At 36.0% G+C, this 8,621-nt stretch overlaps 1 pseudogene; it reads right to left on the minus strand.

The window, feature by feature from the left end:
• Window positions 1–3,800: 3,800 nt before the first annotated feature.
• On the minus strand, window positions 3,801–5,795 carry LOC131395283 (steroid transmembrane transporter SLC22A24-like; annotated as a pseudogene).
• Window positions 5,796–8,621: the final 2,826 nt, after the last annotated feature.

The raw sequence follows: 8,621 nt of genomic DNA on the forward strand, positions 1-8,621 counted from the left end.
AACAAACAAAAGAATACTGTTTCTTTGTTGCCTTTCTATCTGGAAGATCTATCCATTGATGTAAGTGGGGTGTTGAGGTCCCCTGCTATTATTTTGTTGCTGTCAATTTCTCCCTTAAGTTCTGTTAGTAGTTTCTTTGTATACTTTTGTGCTCCTGTGTTAGATACATTATATTCGTAAGTGTTATATCCTCTTGGTAGAATGTCCCTTTTATCATTATACTGCTCCTATTTATCTCTCACTGTCTTTTTTATCTTCAAGGCTGCTTTGTCTGATATAAGTATGGCAACATTTGCATTCTTTTGCTTACATTTGCTGAGAGTATCATCTTCCATCCCTTCACTCTGAGTCAATGTTTGTCTTTGGAGCTATGTGTTTCCTGAAGGCAGCATATTGTTTGATCTTATTTTTTAATGATCCAGCCACTGTGTGTCTTTTGATTGGGGAATTCAATCCATTTACATTTAGAATGATTATTGATATATGAGGGTTATATACTGCCATTATATGTCTTGTTTTCTGGCTATTCTATATTTCCATTGTTTCTTTTCACTTGTCTTTCTGGCTGCCATTGCATTTTAGTGTTTTCTGTGATGGTTTTCTCAGTTTTCTCTTTATTTATGATTTGTGGCTCTGCTCTGCTTTTTTATTTAGTGCTTACCATGAGGTTTGTATAAATGATCTCATAGATGAGATAGTGCATTTTCTGATAGCATCTTGTCTCCATTAGCTTAAGCAGGTTCCATCTCTTTTCTCTTCCCCTTCCCAGTTATTTTTGTCACAAGTTGTTCTTTTTTTGTGTTGTGAGTTTGTGACTAAATGGAAGTGTTGGCAGTTTTTTTTCATGCGTTCTGTCCCTTTATCTTTTATGTTATAATTGTTTGTTAAAATGTTCTGATAGAGAGTTGCAATTTTCTGATTTTGTCTATTTATCTCCTTGCTCAAAGTTTTGTAATCCTTTCCCTTTATGCTTCAGGCTGGAGGGCTTCCTCCATCATTTCCTATAAGGTGGGTCTAGTGGTGATGAACTCTCTCAGCTTTTGTTTAACTTGGAAAGCTTTTATTTCTCCATCATATCTGAAGGATAGTTTTGCTGGATAGAATATTCTTGGCTGAAAGTTTTGTCTTTTAGTATTTTGAATATATCTTTCCATTATCTCCTGGCCTGTAAGAATTCTACTGAGTTATTCACTGAAAGCCTGATAGGGTTTCCTTTGTATGTTATTTTCTTCTGCCTTGCTGCCCTTAATATTTTTTCTTTGTCATTGACTTTTGCTAGTTTTAATTGTATAAGCCTTGGAGAAGGTCTTTTTGTGTTGATTTAATTAGGAGTTCTATTGGCTTCATGTACTTGTAAGTCCAGTTCCTTCTCTAGGTTTGGGAAATTCTCAGCTCTTATTTCTTTGACCAAGCTCTTTGCTCCTTTCCCCCTCTCTTTTCCATCTGGAATATCTATAATCCTTATACTTATTTTCCTAACTGAGTCAGATATTTCTCAAAGAATTTATTCATTGTTTTAAAAATCTTAGTTCGCTCTCCTCATTCCAGCCTTTGTATTTTACACAACACAGATTTCTTTTCTTGTCTTTTTTTTTTGGATGGCAAAAGGAGTGAAGGGGCATATATGTATGGTGATGGATAAAACCTAGACCCTTGGTGCTGAGCATGATGCGGTCTATACAGAAGCTGATATATAATTATGTACACTTAAAATTGCACAATGTTATAACCAATATGACCTCAAGAAAATAATAATAAAAAAAGGACTTAGCTTGGCTTGCACTGGGGAAGGTATCAAACTCAGGGAAATGTTTTAGATCTTCTCATGCCATTTCTGAGCACCTGCTTTGCCTGGCATTGCATGTGGATTTCAAAATTCTACTTTATATATAGCTGCTTTTGAATGGCTTGATTTATCAAAGAGTCTCAACCAAGCTTCTCCTTCCTTACAAGGTCTATAGTATGTCTTCATTAGTGCTTATTGTGTGTCAAAATCTTTTTGTAATAAAATACTCATAAAACAAAAAATATAAGAAAACTTCTGAAATCTTATTAAGGGTTTCTACCATAATCCTTCAAGTCACATTATACTCAAGAGTGAAAGGATCAATGCTTCTACCTAAGGTCAGAATAAGGCAACATTATCTCTCAACACTTTCATTAGGCATTGTATTGAATGTTTAATATATCAGCATAAAAAGAGTAAAAGGCAAAAGATAGGAAAATAATAAGTAAAACTACGGTGACTTGCAGATGAAAAGATAGTGTAGGAGAAAACTTTAAGGAATTCACAACGAAGCTACTAGAACTAATAAATAAATTTATCAAGATGGTAGTTGGTAAATTAGTATATAAAAGTCAATTGTATTTCTACATAGTAGCAATGAATAATTAGAAATTACAGTTATAAAAAACAACTTTATAGCATCAAAAACTAAGTTAAGTAGAAATAAATTTAGTGGAAAACAATGCAAGACTGTTCCCACAAACTATAATCTTTGAAAAAGGAAATTAAAATAAAATCTAAATTAATGGAGAGCTCCATTTTGCCCATAGATTAGAAAATTCAGTATGCTAAAAATGGCAGTATTACCCAAACTGCTCTATAGATTCAATGGAATCACAATAAAATTCTAAAGAGAACCAATTTTCTGACTTCCAACAATATAGTATAGCTTGTGTGTTTTTGACTATACCTAAGTGTAATTGTCTAGTATGTAATCATTTGTATCTTACTTGTTCTACTAGACTAAATGGTTTTGAAATTTATCCCTGTACTGCACAGAGTAGTTTGTTCATTTCCTTTATTGTATATGAATTCATTATGTAAATATCTGGCATCTTATTTATCCATTCTATTATTAATAGGCATCTAGATTGTTTCCAGTATTGAAATATTATGAATAGTTGAGAGTGTTATTTTAAAAATATTAATTTGATCGTGTCCCTCTCCTACACACAATCCTTTAGTTTTTCCTCTTAGCTTTCTGTTGAAGTTCAAAATCTTTAGATTATCTTGTCCCTTCAACTTCAACCAGCTCTCCACTGTAATCTGCTACTAGGCTGTTTCCATCCCTCACCTCTACTCCCCAGTGATACATAAAAATTGATGTATCTATATTCATTTTTTTCTCATTTCAAATTACTTCATTAAAATTTTTTTTATTATTGTTATTATTGTTTTGGTGAGAAAGATTGACCCTGAGCTAACATCCATTGTGAATCTTCCTCTTTCTGCTTGAGGAAAAATGTCACTGTGCTAACATCTGTGCCAATCTTCCCCTAATTTTGTATGTGGGACACTGCCACAGCATGACTTGATGATTGGTATGTAGTTCCATGTCCTGGATCCGAACCAGTGCTCCCTGGGCTGCTATGGCAGAGCGCATGAACTTAACCACTACACCACCATGCTGGCCGTGATTTTTTTTTTTTAAACATATGTTGTTTTATTGAGGTAACATTGGCTTATCACATTATATAAATTTCAGGTGTACATCATTATATTTTTATTTCTGTGTAGACTACACCATCTATACCACCCAAAGACTAATTACTATCCATCACCATACACATGTGCCTTATTACCCCTTTTGTAACCTCTCTGGTCCCTTCCCCCCTGGTAACCACAAGTCTAATCTCTGTATCTATATGTTTGTTTGTTTTTGTTTTGATATATCTATAATTTATCATAACACTGTCACAGAAGACTGTGTTACAAGACTGCTGAAAATGAACACTCTGACTCTGAACTCATTTATATGTTACATTTACTGTGATATATTTAGTGTTCACATTTCTCAGCTGAGACAACAGTGAACATTAGGCTGGTAAATGGTAAGGGGCACCTCATTTCCTCTGTGTCCCTCAGAAGAGACATGTTTGGGTGTTGGCAATGATTTCAGAAGAGGTCTATTACAGAACAGATACTGTCAGGCACAGAATGTCCCAAACTACTCACGTGACAAACTGTGACAGCTGTTGTTATTAATTACCTTACATTATTATAATATTTATCTTTAAAAACCTGTTTTTGCAAAACCAAAAATTAAAGTTCCTGACATAATTTTTCAACACACCACCAATGACACATTGCTCTATACCCCACAGGTATTCTAGAAAAATCTACCCATCACACTAGGGCAACTAGGCCATGAAGACTGCTCTGGGAAGCCACAATCATTCAGCTCACAGAGCCCATGAACATAGCACCCCTGGCAAAGACCAACAAAGCAGTTTTCAATATCTATGTTTTCAAACAGGCTGAATGTCATACCATGAAAGATTTTGCTTTCCATTCCCATAGGTAACAATTTCTCATGTTTCTAAACCACACGTTTTAGTACTTCTCTACATCCTGTCCTGATGTGCTCTCATATCTGATGGAAATGTCATTACTGCATCCTATACACCAAGCTCAAAGTTGAAAAAATAGCACTCCTCACAGTAAATAATACTCCATTAGTCTTTCTAGAACACTAGAGACCAAGACAGCTCTAGGACAGTCTAATATGCAATATTTATTTCTTAATGAAAAAATGATTCATGAATTGATGAAAGTATCCAGAAGTAAAGAGAGTGGTGATCCAGAGACACTCACCTGTCTAATAAATGGCCATATATGATGCTTCCCACCAGCGTTCCAGCCATGAATAAGAATCTAGACACTGAGATCAGTGACTGAAATTCACACACCATGTGCCACTGTAAGAGAAGGAAACTTGCAAAGGAGAGCTCCACAGCAGCTTATAACCTCTCCATGGAAAAACCTTAACATTGCTTGCAAATTTTAGTATATTGGACCCCTATCTTCCTCACCAACTTCCCTTTCTAAATTAGCTTTCTCTTTCAGATCTCAGCTTAATCATACCTTTTTTTCTCGAATCCTCCTCTGAAACTGTAGATTTATTGATGCTCACTTTTACTCCATACTCACTGGTTCTCAACCTTGGCTACAGAGTGCAATCATTTGAGTTTTAAAATTTTATTCATGCCTGAGTGTCATCGTAGACCTTCTTATATGACTGCTCTGGGGTACTGTCTTGGCATGGAGGTTTTCATCAATCTCCCAAATACTTATAATTTGCAACCAAGTGGTAAGCATTACTGACCTAGCATAACATTTTAAACACATTACACAGATTACTTCCTTAAACTCTGGTCTTTCCAAGAATAGAAACACTATGACAGCAGGGTTAATGTCTATTTTTGAATTCATTATTATTATTATTTATGTACCTGCCTAGCATTTAATAGATAAGCAATTAATATTTTATGAAAGAATAAAGAATGAGTACCTGTGCAGTGACTAAAGTCTTGAAGCATGTTCATTATTTATTCTACCTCTAAACACTCACACTATCTACTCACAGGGGGTAGACGGGGTCTCTTACCTCAGTCACAATTTTGGAGGAGAATGAGCTTCAGTCATACACCCAACCATTCACACAGGGCTCCACATCTGGCTCACTCATGTTAGGGAAGGTCCTGTTTAGGTGAAGTAGCTGCCACTGGGGGTAGAGGAAGTGATGACACTTCCCTGGCCTCAAGTTTGAATCTAGTGGGATGGAGATTCTCAGGAGGGTGCCTTGGTTGAGGATCATAGTACCATTAGCAGAGATAATATCATTGTCAAGGATGTCGACCCAGCAGCGGTGACCAGGGATGGCTGCAGTGAAGTTCTCCAATAGCATATGAGGGTACACTACAAAGTTGGAGGTAAAAAGGAAAGCCATCTGAAAGATCTGGAGTCTCCCTAGGCTGCCAACTTGATCCAGAAAGTCCTGAAAGGCCATAGAGGCTGAACACGTGATCCTCAAGACGAGGCAAGGTGACTGTATCTTGAAACATTCAAGGGGAGATAATGTTTCCTTCCACATGTCATCCTAAGTGTGGGTTGATCCTGACCACACTTTCTTCTCAATTGACTCTGTCTCACCTCCAAACCAGGGCTGTGGGAAGTGTTTCTCCAAATTGTGTTAGGGCCAGGTAGGTAGCCGTTTTCATTAGTTACAGAGAGAAATATTTTGCTGAAGTACCTCTAGCAATTGACAATTAAATCTGTTCAAGGTGTGCTTTGTAAAAATTCTTGTCCTGAGCAGTTCTTCATAGTCAGCATTGGACTTTGATCTACAGAATCTTAGTAAACAATCTAAAAGTAACCTGCTACATGGTATGCAATTCTTCCCAGAAAATCTAATTGGTTAGACTCAAAAATGAAATCCTTTTTGAGTTTTCTTTGAAAAGAAGAGAATGCATTTTGCTTGTTTCGTACTGAATTTTGATAAAAGAGTTAATGAAAACAGTCCTGAGTTAAATTAAAGCAAGTGAAATATGGTGCAATCCTTTATTCTTGGTAAGTGACTTTTTGCTTCAGTTCAAATCATACCACAAACTCATACTGCAAGTAAGTTACTTGAAAGGAGGCAGAGTGGCCAGTGATTGAGAGCATAAGGGTCAACCAGTGGTAAGATCATATAAAGGTTTATTTGTATTTGTTTATTGATTCATCCAGGTAACATTTGTGAGGACATTTTCTGTGCTAGTTCGAGGGATACATTAACGTGTCAGGTAAAGTTTTCATGGCTCTTAAAGTCCAGTGAGTAAGGGAGGGATAATAAAATATGAAACTCTGATCTCATAAAATTCCCGTCTGGTACATGCACAGTGTGTTAGGGAAGAATTGAAGAGAAAGTATGGGATAAAATGTCATAGCACTAGGATTAGCACTAAATCATCTATTAAAAATTTCTTTGTTTACACCTTTTTTGAGATACAATTCACATACCACCTGTTAAAAAGCAAAATTTGACTGAGTAAATTTGAAGATATAATTGTCTTTTTTAGGCAATTCATGAATCAAGCAGCATCCCATCTTGCTACTAGAAGGGCACTATAAGGAGTTATACAAAATGGAAGGTTTTGATAGGAAGGAGTGTTTGGTAAAGAAGTTATTAGCAGAAGAAAATAAAGGGTTATTTTGGGCCAGAACAACTTCTTTATCGGGGGAAGGTAACTGGCATGGATTTTATCATGCAGGTTACCTTGCTTGTGCAACTCAGGAGATTTCAGATTGACTGTCTAAAGGTCACATTCCTGTGGGGCTAAAACTTTAATTTAAGTCTTGATTTGGTGTGTGGGTGCCATTTTGGGCTTGTAATTTTTTTGTTTTATCAATTCTCCCCATTTGATTAAAACTCTTAGCCTAACTGGAGATGTGATAAAAAATTAAGGCATTAGTGCCACTCTCAGCCACTAATCTATAGTTCTCATGGCTTTTTCTTATCTTCTGTGTGATATTTACAGGTCATGATGTTTTTGCTTAATCTCTGGGATGTGTAGAAGTCATGTCTTCAGGTTCACAATCTTTAAGTCAGTTATTCTGTTTGTTCCTACTCTGACATTCCAGTATTAGGGACATCATTTGCTCAGTGGTTAGCAGCTGCAACCATGTGCTTAAAGCTTTAGAGAGAACACAGCATGCCAGAGAGATATTATAATCATAATAAACAAGATAATTCACAATGTTTGGAGTGCACCTCAGAGCCGTGGTCCCTAAGACACAAACCAATAAAAAAAAAAAAGGCCTCATTGAAGGAGTCACCCTTTTAAGCCAAGTGGCTTGCTCAATGATCTTATGTAGCTGAATTTCGACTTTCCCAGGAGTGTTGATCAAGGTACAGCAGGTGGTGTTGGTTATAGCACAGACACCCTGCTCAACTAAAAGAATATAAATGGCTAATCTACTATCAAGAACAACCAGAGAGTCTAAGAATATTTGTTGAGCAACTGTTGCCTTAACAGTGTATTCTATAGTATTTTCAAGAGCTAAGGAGAGGTTTCTGATCACAGAAGCTTCATTTATATTTACTCCTAACCAGGGAAGTAAGGATCTATCAAAAGGATCTAATTTTTGATTAATGAATGCCTCCTGGTAGGTCCTATCTAGAATAGTTAGGGGAATATTTAGATAACCTAAGAGGCATTGTCCAGCTGTGTGCCAGCCGTCTAGGCATTAATAAGTCCAAAGAGAATGATAACTACCATAGACATAGATGCATCCTCTTGGGGCACAAACTACTTCCACTAAGGTGGCACTGTTAATGGAATATTTCTTTCTATTTACATTTAGTTTATCCCTCATTTTTCACCTTCCCATTCTGAAGGATAATTACTCTAATTTCCGTTAACAAAATGCATCTTCATATTAGAATTCAGTCCCTTTAACCTCAATTTTAATGACAATAATTCAAGAAGGTAAGAGAATTGCAGCAAGAAGATCATTTACTTGTTGCCCGTTTTCTATTGGGGTCTGAGAGACTGTCACACAATATTTTAAGATAACTAGAATTATAAGTAATAACATTACACCAGGACGTATCAGATTTCCAGGAATTTCACACAATGTCTAGAACACTTACATGCCTATACAATTACAACATAAAGAAGACATAGTATTACTTCTTGACAATGCTTCCTATGTAATTTAACGTATCAAATAAGCCTAATTAGTTTAACAAGTCTTTAGCAGTGTTTAGAGGCACTTGGAAAAATTCCAAAGTTTCTTCCAGGTCAAAAAGACTGCATTTTTAGAGTTTGATTTTAGGAAGTTTGTCAGAGAT

The sequence above is a fragment of the Diceros bicornis genome, chromosome 31 (genome assembly GCF_020826845.1).
Source record: "Diceros bicornis minor isolate mBicDic1 chromosome 31, mDicBic1.mat.cur, whole genome shotgun sequence".
Taxonomy (NCBI): Eukaryota; Metazoa; Chordata; class Mammalia; order Perissodactyla; family Rhinocerotidae; genus Diceros; species Diceros bicornis.